Source organism: Pimephales promelas, chromosome 1 (assembly GCF_988280905.1).
Source record: "Pimephales promelas chromosome 1, fPimPro1.hap1.1, whole genome shotgun sequence".
Classification (NCBI taxonomy): Eukaryota; Metazoa; Chordata; class Actinopteri; order Cypriniformes; family Leuciscidae; genus Pimephales; species Pimephales promelas.
Genome location: NC_142769.1, coordinates 39251391 through 39261758, shown reverse-complemented (window position 1 = coordinate 39261758; position 10368 = coordinate 39251391). Strand labels below are relative to the sequence as shown.

General features: G+C 37.9%; 1 pseudogene; it reads left to right on the top strand.

Annotated features, from left to right (window-relative positions):
- Positions 1-1406: 1406 nt before the first annotated feature.
- Positions 1407-7045, top strand: LOC148998474 (uncharacterized; annotated as a pseudogene).
- Positions 7046-10368: the final 3323 nt, after the last annotated feature.

Below are 10368 nucleotides of genomic sequence, written 5' to 3'. Positions count from 1 at the left end.
TTTGAATTATATAAATACAATTCTATATATAATATTGTTTTTGTTTTCACAACTATGTTTTAGTAAAAATCTAATTGAGGCCTATTTGATATGAGCAAAATCCTTCTTTTTTCCTCAAAAACATTGATCCGTTGATATGCAAAATCAGTCTTTAGCCCATTTAACCCCAATTTTTTTCTTGCAACTTCAGTACATGCATTTTACTCCTTAGACCTCCCTAACACTCAAACATTAAGCCTTTTTTTTTTATTTTATGTTAGTTAAGTTAGTGAAATATTAGGTTTTTTACTCAGTCACAATAGTGACTGGTGGGAAATAACAGTCAGAATTCATTCAAATTCTTCAATTAGACCTATTGATACAATTCATTCCAAGACATCCAATATCTCGTTTTGTCATTTTGTGAAGAAGGCTTAGTGAGGTGAAAAGGTTGTCATGTACAAAATTACAGCCTGGAGGAACTTCTGCTTGTTCGGCTAGACCCGTACGGGCTAGACCATATCTACACTTAAGCCCTGTCCTAGGCCAGTTTCAGTGAGATGTGTGTGCACTCTTTCAGTGCACTGAAGATGGGCCGTACGTTATAGAAAGGGTTGTTTGTGGTCATTTTGTGGGTCACACCAATTGGTTCTCATGAACATCTGCCCAATCCTCCAGATAATTCACTGCTGCATCGTCATTCAATACAGTCTACCTGGCAAATGGGCCGTTTCTCCCTGGTACTCCCTATCTGAGCCATCACTATCACAGTCACTTTCAATTGGGGGTGGGGGGTGGTGGGGAAGGGGGTCATGCAAGTCAAGAAGGTCCAACACATTGAACGTTTCTGGGATACTGATAACTACACTGAACAAAATTGTAAACGCAATACTTTGGTTTTTGCCCCTATTTTTCATGAGCTGAACTCAAAGATCTAAGACCATTTCTATGTACACAAAAGGTCTATTTCTCTCAAATATTGTTCACAAATCTGTCTAAATCTGTTTTAGTGAGCACTTCTCCTTTGCCAAGATCATCCATCCTCCTCACAGATGTGGCATATTCAGTGTATTCAGGGTTAGATACATTAAATACATTACTGTGGTAGATTAAATCATTGAAAATACATAAAAATAAAAGTCGATATATTATGTTTTATTTAATTGTTCATCATACAACTTGATTTTTGTTTTTGTCGTTGACATCATGCAATGACAGCCCTAATAAATAATATGCTAATTTGGCTTTGACAAACATTAAAAAACCACAAAAGCACCACATGCTGTGTTCAATGGTATTGCGCATTCATAAACGCTTTGTGCAGCGGGGTTCATGATCGCATGTTTTCAGTGCTGATCTCATGCAGGCTGTCTGGCAGAGACGGGCAGCGTTCTCTGGGCTGTAATGTTTCAGTTTGACCAGAAACTATGTGGCAGCAGGAGCACTCGCCGCGGTTTCACTGCCATGGCACTCTACCACAAACCACTGGGGCGGCTGCCCAGGGCACCAGAGCCAGAGCGATGGCAGAGGCTTTCCCCTGTGGAGCACCTCCATGTCGGGCACGCAGGCCCACGGAAGTCCTTATGCCACTGGTGGAATTCTGCCGAATTTTACCACTTCAAAGAAGAACCAAACAGCTAAAGGACAACCTCCTGGTAAAAAAAGGACAACCTCTGTTTTCATATAGGTCATTTTACTCTCACTGATGTCTTCCCCTACTTATTCCCTGCGTATTATTCCCCTCTCAGAGCTAAAGAGATTTTCCATGGCATTTGAACTGGAAAGAGTGGCTTCAGCCAATCCATCAAAAGAATGTGGTAGAAAACCGAATTTGGCTACTGGGAAAACGAGGCAGTCTGATAATTTAAATGTGTTGTACTTGTAGCCATTATATATTTATTTACCAATGCATTTCAGTGAAGAGATTATAAAGAACATGGTCATGTTCATGTTACCATGGAGAATACATAATAATTAGTAGGGTGTAGTGTTCAGAATCGGTTTTATTTCTTTAAACTCAGTGGCTGTCTGACTGTCTATTTGTTTCCTTGTCCTGGAGACTTGGCAAAAAGAGGGTTTGATACACACTAGTCAATTTAAATAAACTTTGGTCCAAGTTTATGAAACCTCAGTATGTGTCTGTGAGGTAAGTAAGAGAGAGGGTGAAATAATGAAAAGATGGAGAATCTATAGGCTGCACAAATTAAAATCAGAATCTAAATGTAACATAAGGAATTAAAATTCAACACATCCGAACCGTTTAATTTGAACACCGACCTCACTGATGTTAAGTACACAAATGTAGTCCAAAAGCTCTTCTAAACCCTTTACCAGAGATTAATGATTCATTAAGAACAAGTCTTTAAGGCATTAACATAATCAGGCTTACATAAAATATTAGACTGAGATGGAAAGTGTGAGAGACAAGACAGAATGAGAGACAGAAGAACTAGAGGTAAATAAGGAGATTAATGTTATAATTACACAGCACTAGCAGCCACAGTGTAATTTGATGCAGTCAAGTTAATCAATATGGGTTTTGTTTTTTAAAGTCAAGGACATAAAATCTAGCATGTGCTTTTAGCTACTGGGTTCATGGGCTGCCAAGCGCATGTAACCACTTCTGGAAAGAGAACAGGGGCCTTCCCTCAATTCCACAGAAAGACAGTCTCTGATGCAATGTGGAGACCTTAATACGACAAACCCACACAGCCACTCAAACGACGGTAAACAAAACTTTGGTGACTGGTAATTTGATGGTGAGCGCAATCTTCCAAGATAGGTCCAGAGGATTCTGTCATGTTTATGGTTAGTTTGCATTCAGGATAAACGGCAAGAAAACAGCCGGAATGCTTGACCCAGAAACTTAAATTGGTTCTGGATTGGTATCACACTGGATGGAAATATCCTACTAACCAACACCAAGATGGTTTGGGAGTGATGACGATCAAGGCAAGACGAGTGGACAAAATTGAACTGTGACGTAGTTTGAGGTGTTTGCTGTGGTGGAAACCATCAAAGGGAAAGTAAGCTAAAATCCAAAGCTGTGGCTTGAACAGCGTTATATAACAGACGGTCAGTTTTCTATCCATCTTCATCTGTCTGTTGAGGAGTAGAATGACATCACAGGTCATTTCAGGGTCAGTAGAGCAAAGTTACACGGACAGCTTTCACTGTAAAATGTTCCCAATGTACACATTATTCTGCTGTAATCATCATTAACTACTGCAATTTAATCATACACACACTTAGAACATGCTTCATGTGAATCATCGTGTTAAATACTGATGCATAAATGCACTTATTTTCTGAACAAACCCTCTCCAAAAAGCAACAAATTCTTTAGAGCTTTTCACCACATTGTTTTGACTCAATGAGGGAATGTCTTTGTCGTTCGTTTTGCCGTCGAGTGATGTGGCCTCTTGGCTTAGTGTTTATTTTAACATATAATTACAAGTGGAGAGGGCAGCGGGTGAAAGAATAGAGAGACACAGACAGAGAGAGAGAGAGAGAGTAAAGGGAGCATAAGAGAAAATAATTGAGTAATATCACATTTCCAGCTTGCAACAATCCATGGGACACACATATTTTGTAAAAGCACAAAGACGTTGTTGACTGAGAGGGACGGGGTGTGCCAAGCTACAATAAACACTATTCATCTTAGATCTTGAGGACTCAGACTTCTTACTTATGAATCCTTCCCCTTCCTATTTCCACAGACTATTCCAGATCTGTGTGAAAGAAATGGAGGAACGTACTAAGAAATATACAGTGAATGTTCTAAGAAATATACAAAGGGATCCAAAAGACACTAGTGAAAATGCTTTTATGTTGCCTCTTTCACTAATCACTATGAGGTCACTCAGTATGTCTCCTTGCTGTCTGCACAAAGGAGTTCATGAGATCATAAATGTGTTTATTTGATTAGTGACTTAAAAATAGAGCAGAAAAATTTAATTTTTATCATTTTGCATTTTGAACCTAAATCTTAGTTTTAAATTTGTAAAGAAAAAAAAAATCTAGGTTTAAATTAGTTATGAAGGCCAGATTTCCAAAGTGATCTCCTACTGTAGCTACTTCACAGTTTCAAAATAGTGATTGTGGAGATTCATTGTTTATGTCTTTGGGTTGGGAAAGAGCTCACTCTTTTCCTCAACTTCAGACAGGCTCTCTGCAGGGTGTCACAGAGTCGGGGGAAGCCTTTGGAAACTTGCCTCAGCTCACTAATAATTTCTGACGGCTTTTTGGAAACAATGTTGAGAAATGCACTACCATTGCATATACTGTACGTATTCAGATATCTTAAAGGTCCACATATTCTTTCAACTCTTTTCACTGTTTTCTGTTATTAACTTCACAGAAAAAGTAAATTGCACCAGTCAAAATCCTACAACATTTTAGGTAAAAGCTTCAAGTGAAACATGACAAGTTGACTCATAAAAGAATCAAACATACTGAAGCTCAAAAGACTTCAGAATGACAATCTGTACTCCATGGCATAAAAGCAGAAACAAAGACTCTTTGAGAAGTATTTTATGTTATGCGCATTGGCAGTGCCAAATATAACAGTTTATGGCACAGATTTCTGAAGTCAGACCTAAACTTCTTGCATTTAACAGTTCAACAGTTCAAATTAAGCTTTTCCATTACCAGTGAATTACTTGCGGCATCTTTTTCTGTAGCTTACTTTATTTTTGAAGAAAGTGCATTGACCATTTACACAGCTCAAAGCAGAAAGATCTGTAAAACTATTACTAATAGATCCCCTCCTCTGAAATCATCATCATTGCCTTGGCTCTGCTGTTGCTGGCCCAGTATAATGGATAACAAATGACGCTATGGAGAGAGCTACTGCTCAACCTCAAGTAACATCCATACTCACATCTAGCAGGAACCAGAATATTTAAAGCTAAAATGAAAGAATAATTAAAGCCAATACAGGCAATTTACCATAGGAAATATATAGTTTGCAAAGCTTTTTGACAGTTATAGCGCCACCTATGACCCGATCTCCATTCAATTTTGCATGCTTCTTTACAATGTTATGTTTGGCATATGTGATGCGCACTTTTGTAATAAATCACGTGAAAGTCATTTACTATCTGAGACATCGTTGGATAATATGTTGCCGTTGCATCTTGCTTCGGATTTGACTGACAGATTGGCTTTCTGCAACTGCAAGCCTCATGCTTTCTTAGTCAAGTCAAATCAAGTATATTTATATAGCGCTTTTCACAATATAGATCGCATCAAAGCAGCTTCACAGTATCAATCAAAACATAATAACAATGTTAATTTCTTAGTGGAAAAACATCCACGTTTGGTAGAGCTGATCCAAAGGTATTACTGATTGGTTAATTAATTTGAATATCCCCAACTGAACATGGCTAAAAAGGAAAAGGATCTACAGTACCGCCAGCAGTCGATTTTGATATTCTAGGTATTATTAACTGGCCGGATTTTTTAGATCGCAATAGACATGAAGGACTACAATGCGTTAAGAGCTCGCTCAAGTACTGCAGAGTTAAACCATTTTAGTGCTTTGTAAGTAATCAATATTTTAAAATTGATATGATGTTTAATAGGCAGCCAATGCAGTGTTGACAGAACCGGGCTAATATCGTCCTAATTCCTTGTTCTGGTAAGAACTCGAGCTGCTGGGTTTTGTACTAGCTGTAGTTTGTTTATTAAGTGTGCAGGGCAAACACACAGTATAGAGCATTCCAATAATCTAGTCTTGATGTCATGAACGCATGCACTAATTGTTCCGCATTTGTCAATGAGAGCATCACTGCCTCGCTATTTCTAACCATAAAAGGTTAAAAGATAATGATTAGTGGTCGACTGATACATCAGCCTATATTTGCCATTTTTAAAATATCGGCATCGACCGATACGTTTTCTGGTTGGCCGGTGTGTTGGAAGTGGGACTTTTGTTTTGAAGGGTGACGCTAAAAACACCAGCGCCTGAGAGACAGCACCTGATTGTTTGCCTGAAGGGGTTTGGCAGTGTGTGTGTAAAAGTGTGTGCCACATAATTATCCAATAGGTAAGAGTTATTGAAACATTCTAAGCTTAAACATGGACATTTTGGGGCGAGGTTCAGGCATCCTTGTGCATACATTAATTGTCCTTACAAATTTAGGACAATTGGTGTCTCAATTTACAAACCTGGTGGCCAGCACTGTTCACAGTAAATTAAGTAAGTGTTATTGATATTTAGGCTACACAAGTTGTAAAGTACTATAAATTCCTCCACAGTATGCCTATATTTCATGCCCATCTTTATTTCCCTTTTTTAAATGCAGAATTCATGTGGATAACAACTGTCTCACTTCTGTCAAAGTTCTTGGCGTAGCTGGACAGAGCTGTTAATGTACACAAGGTTTTCGGCAGCAAAGGTGGTGCTTCTGGACAGAGGATATCACACATTATGGCAATTGCAGGCAAGGTGTGGTAAACTGCATTTTTAACTAATTACAAATATTGTATATATAAAATATACTATAATCAGTGTTTTTTATATCGTCATAATTTTCAGTGTGATAAAACATGTACATCAAACGAGACAAAATGTATCATAAAAAGTCATAAAAAGTGTCTGTAGCTCAATGGACACTACAACACGCGTCAAAGAAATTGAGGTTTGTATATGTACGTTTTGTAATGACCTAAACATATTGCCATCCTGTATGTTACCAATATTTCAATGATACTTAACAAGGTGTTAATTATTTAAAAATTTAATGTTTGTTTTTTTGTGTTGGCTTTGGACTGCAATCCTGAAGAAGCAATTTCTGAGACCACTCTTTTGTGATCCGTAAAGAAGGTGCTGGTGCTGAGGACGAGCCAGAGGATGTGATGGAGGGTGTGCATGCTGCTACAGTATTTAAAGAGTGTTTCCTTTGGATTGGTAATGCTATTCGGACTGATCTACACTCTCAACTTAAGCTACCCTCAGAGTGTCAAATTCACATTTGAATTCTTTAAAAAGGTACTGATGAATTTGGATGGCAGCAAGCATTCCCCAATGGCTCAGGCACTTAAAATGAAAATGTTTTGGTGAATAGAACATTCACTTCTTGCCTAGATGTTTCCAACTACTGAATGGAGATTGAAAACTTTTTCAACTTTTAAGACAGGGATGCCCTGAAAGGAATTTTTCTGATGACACTAACTCCAGCATGCAAGAGACTGCACCTAATGCACCATTCCTGCTCTTGACGCGAGAGATGTTAGCTCTAATGCTATTGACTCAAGTCAAGAACAGTTATTGGCCTCAGGTTTTTTTAGTTCCTGTGTTCTGCTGAAATTCAGCTTCAGAGAGCGGACACAGAGTTCAGCAACAGTGTAATTACCTATTCCACCACCAAAACTAACATCGGACATTATTGGGGGAGATCTTCTTTAGGTATGCAGCATACTCCACGGATAGCTTGGTCAGGCAGCTGAAGCAGAGAGTAGGACACTTAGTTATGGCCTAAATGTTGAAAAGGGAAAACATCTTATTTGTTAAAAAGATTAACACCTGTTAAAGAAAAATAATTCAATTTTTTGTACATTTTTTTTTCTTTTCTCCAAGTGTTCTGATTGTTTATTTAATCTACAAATATTTATGGGTACCAATTACATTCGTGTTTCAAATTCCAGATCAGATGAAAGCACAAATCAATTACTGTACTATGCAGTGATATAACAAAATGTTTACCTTGAAAATGTGAAAATGTTTGGTGTTGAAATTTAGATCCTTGTTACTTGGCACACAGGTCTAAAACTAAAAAGTGAAACAAATAATAACCACAGAAAGTACAGTTTGGGAGGATTCATAAAACAGTTGCATTGATTTGTAAAGTGCTGTACTTGTCAGACTGAATGTTTCAAGCAAGTGACAACAATTTATTTGAAATTAGTAAAGTTTATTTAATAAACAATCTTAAATCTTAAATCATGGCGATATGTTATGCCCTAAATATTACATGATTAACTAAATGTATTTTTGTACTTTTCTGTAAAGCAAAGCGCTATACAAAAATAAACTTGAATTGAATTACACACAGGTCATCATTCAATTATCAATTATTTTATTCATTCACGTCAACTGAACATGGTGAAGTTTAAATAAAATGTTAACTTTTATGTTAGATTTGTGTAACTAAACTGGATGGAAAATTGATTTTAACTTGAATTGAATTCTAAATGTTGGGGTTAAATATTTTTGCCCTTTTTTTCCATTTGAGCTCCTGCCCCTGATAAATTCTGTACAACAGCTCTATACTGTATACATTGGATTGATTTTAAAAATATAAATGTACCTGAAGTGTGCACAACAAAATATCGGATCAGGACTCAGTGTCGGCAGATATTCAATATTCAATGACTTGGATCAGGGACACAAAAAAACTTGATCGGGACATCCCTACTTTGAATAAATTACTAATATATTATATATGATTGTTATAATATTTAGAGCCCGACCAACATGGATTTTTGGGGGCCGATGCCAATATTAGGGAGTAAAAAAAAAAAAAAGCCTGAAATTAACAGTTTAAAAACAAAAAGTAAAATTAACAGTTCGTGTTTGGTCATCTATCAGCAGTTGATGGACGAAACATTGGGAGCACCGTCCTTCTATGAACAGAAAGGTTTTGTATGATATTGAGCTCATGAGGCCAAGGAGAATTCTTTGGAGCTTGTTACAGAAGCTTGAGTTTTTGGACATCATTTTCTTGGAGACCCTCATCTCATGCAGACTGGTCAAGCTCCAGGCTCAATATTTTCTCTCATATCAGTCTGAATCAGATCTCATATCTGCCGGGCTTCTGTCTAACAGAAGAAAGATGACGTGGCCGTGGGTTTGAAGTCAAACACACCTTACTGTCCAAAGCATATATTCAAGAGGCTTTAGTGGCCCATGCAACGCGAACTCAAGGGTAATGGCCATCACCAGGGTATTGGACATTCACTGCGGTTGAGGGCTGTGATCCGGGAAATATGTGGCGAAGCAAAGAGGAAACCGAGTATTGTAATCTGGAGAGAACCATGCAGAGAATTTGGACACTTCTTTATTATATTATTAAGGCAGCAGTTCCCTGAAAACATTACACATTTAATTTTCCTTAGTAGGGGTGTAAACATGCTAATAATACCATCAGTATGTACAGTGTAGTCTGTGTAGCCAAATTGAGGGATACAAGCAAGCTTGTTTCATGCAGTTTTTTGTGTTGTGGTCTGTCTGTGCGTGTTATTTGTGCTATACCCAAATAACCCTATACTTCAATATTAACTTTGTGTGCATACCTGTAACTTGACACAGCATGTAGCAACATTCTAACTTGCAGTGGTTTTGCAAATTTGATTACTGACACATCTCTGGCCTAGTAGTGTAAAATTGTGGTAACGCTCAAGGCCATTTGTTAAAACACCACTCCTGAGGCAGCTCACTGGCAGAAAGTGAGTCCCAGAAGGCCACTGAAAGCCTTGACTCTTTCACCCCCACCACTCTTTTCTTCTATTCCATCTCTTTCTTCCCCTTAGTCATTTTTAACAGGACTGTAAAACTTCCTTGCAAGGGTGTGAGGTCGGCATACTGGTCTCCTCATCAGAGTCATGAGTGTTTACTTATGCACTACTAGTCACTTGAACATAAGTTTGTTACATGGAGGGTATCTACATCTATTAATTAGACTAAGACAATAATAACACCATATTAGTTTGAAGTTTGTCACAGTAATTATAAAATGTTTTTTTTTTCTGATCCTATAGCCTGCATCCACCATTTCATTTCATATCACCGGCACATTGAAAGAATCAAGCACACTCTAAAATGTCAGAAGATGGAACTATTTACTAAATATTTAGTTCTTCAAATGACTCAGTCTGGCATGTTAACAGGCTCTACAGCATATTATATTATATCATCCATAAACACGCTAATTACAAAAAGCAGCAATGATTGTGGCTTACTCATTCTACCCGTGTTCTGTCCTCCACTGACCAGGTAAAGCTTTTATGAAGACACTAGGACTCTTTTACTGCAGTGGAAATGATGGCCATAAAAGTAGTCATCATGACAAAACAGTCCAAAACATCTGTGTGGATTAAGCCATTCAAATTATCCTTCATATACAAAGTTGCACTGAGACAATTAAAAGTTAATCCAAACAGAGAGAAAGAGAAATATGACCAGCCATCAGCGTAAGTGATTTCGTCTAACTGGGTTGAGTTAGTGCCTGTCAGAATTACTAAGAAGCACCGGCCCGGCTGCTGTTGGGCCCAACTTCTGGTTTGGACTGGTTAGGAACTGAGGGCGGATACTCAACCCGGTCAGTGGTTTCATGCAGCCTGCGGTCAGTCTTCAGTCCAATGTATTGTAGGCTACAGTGACACAGT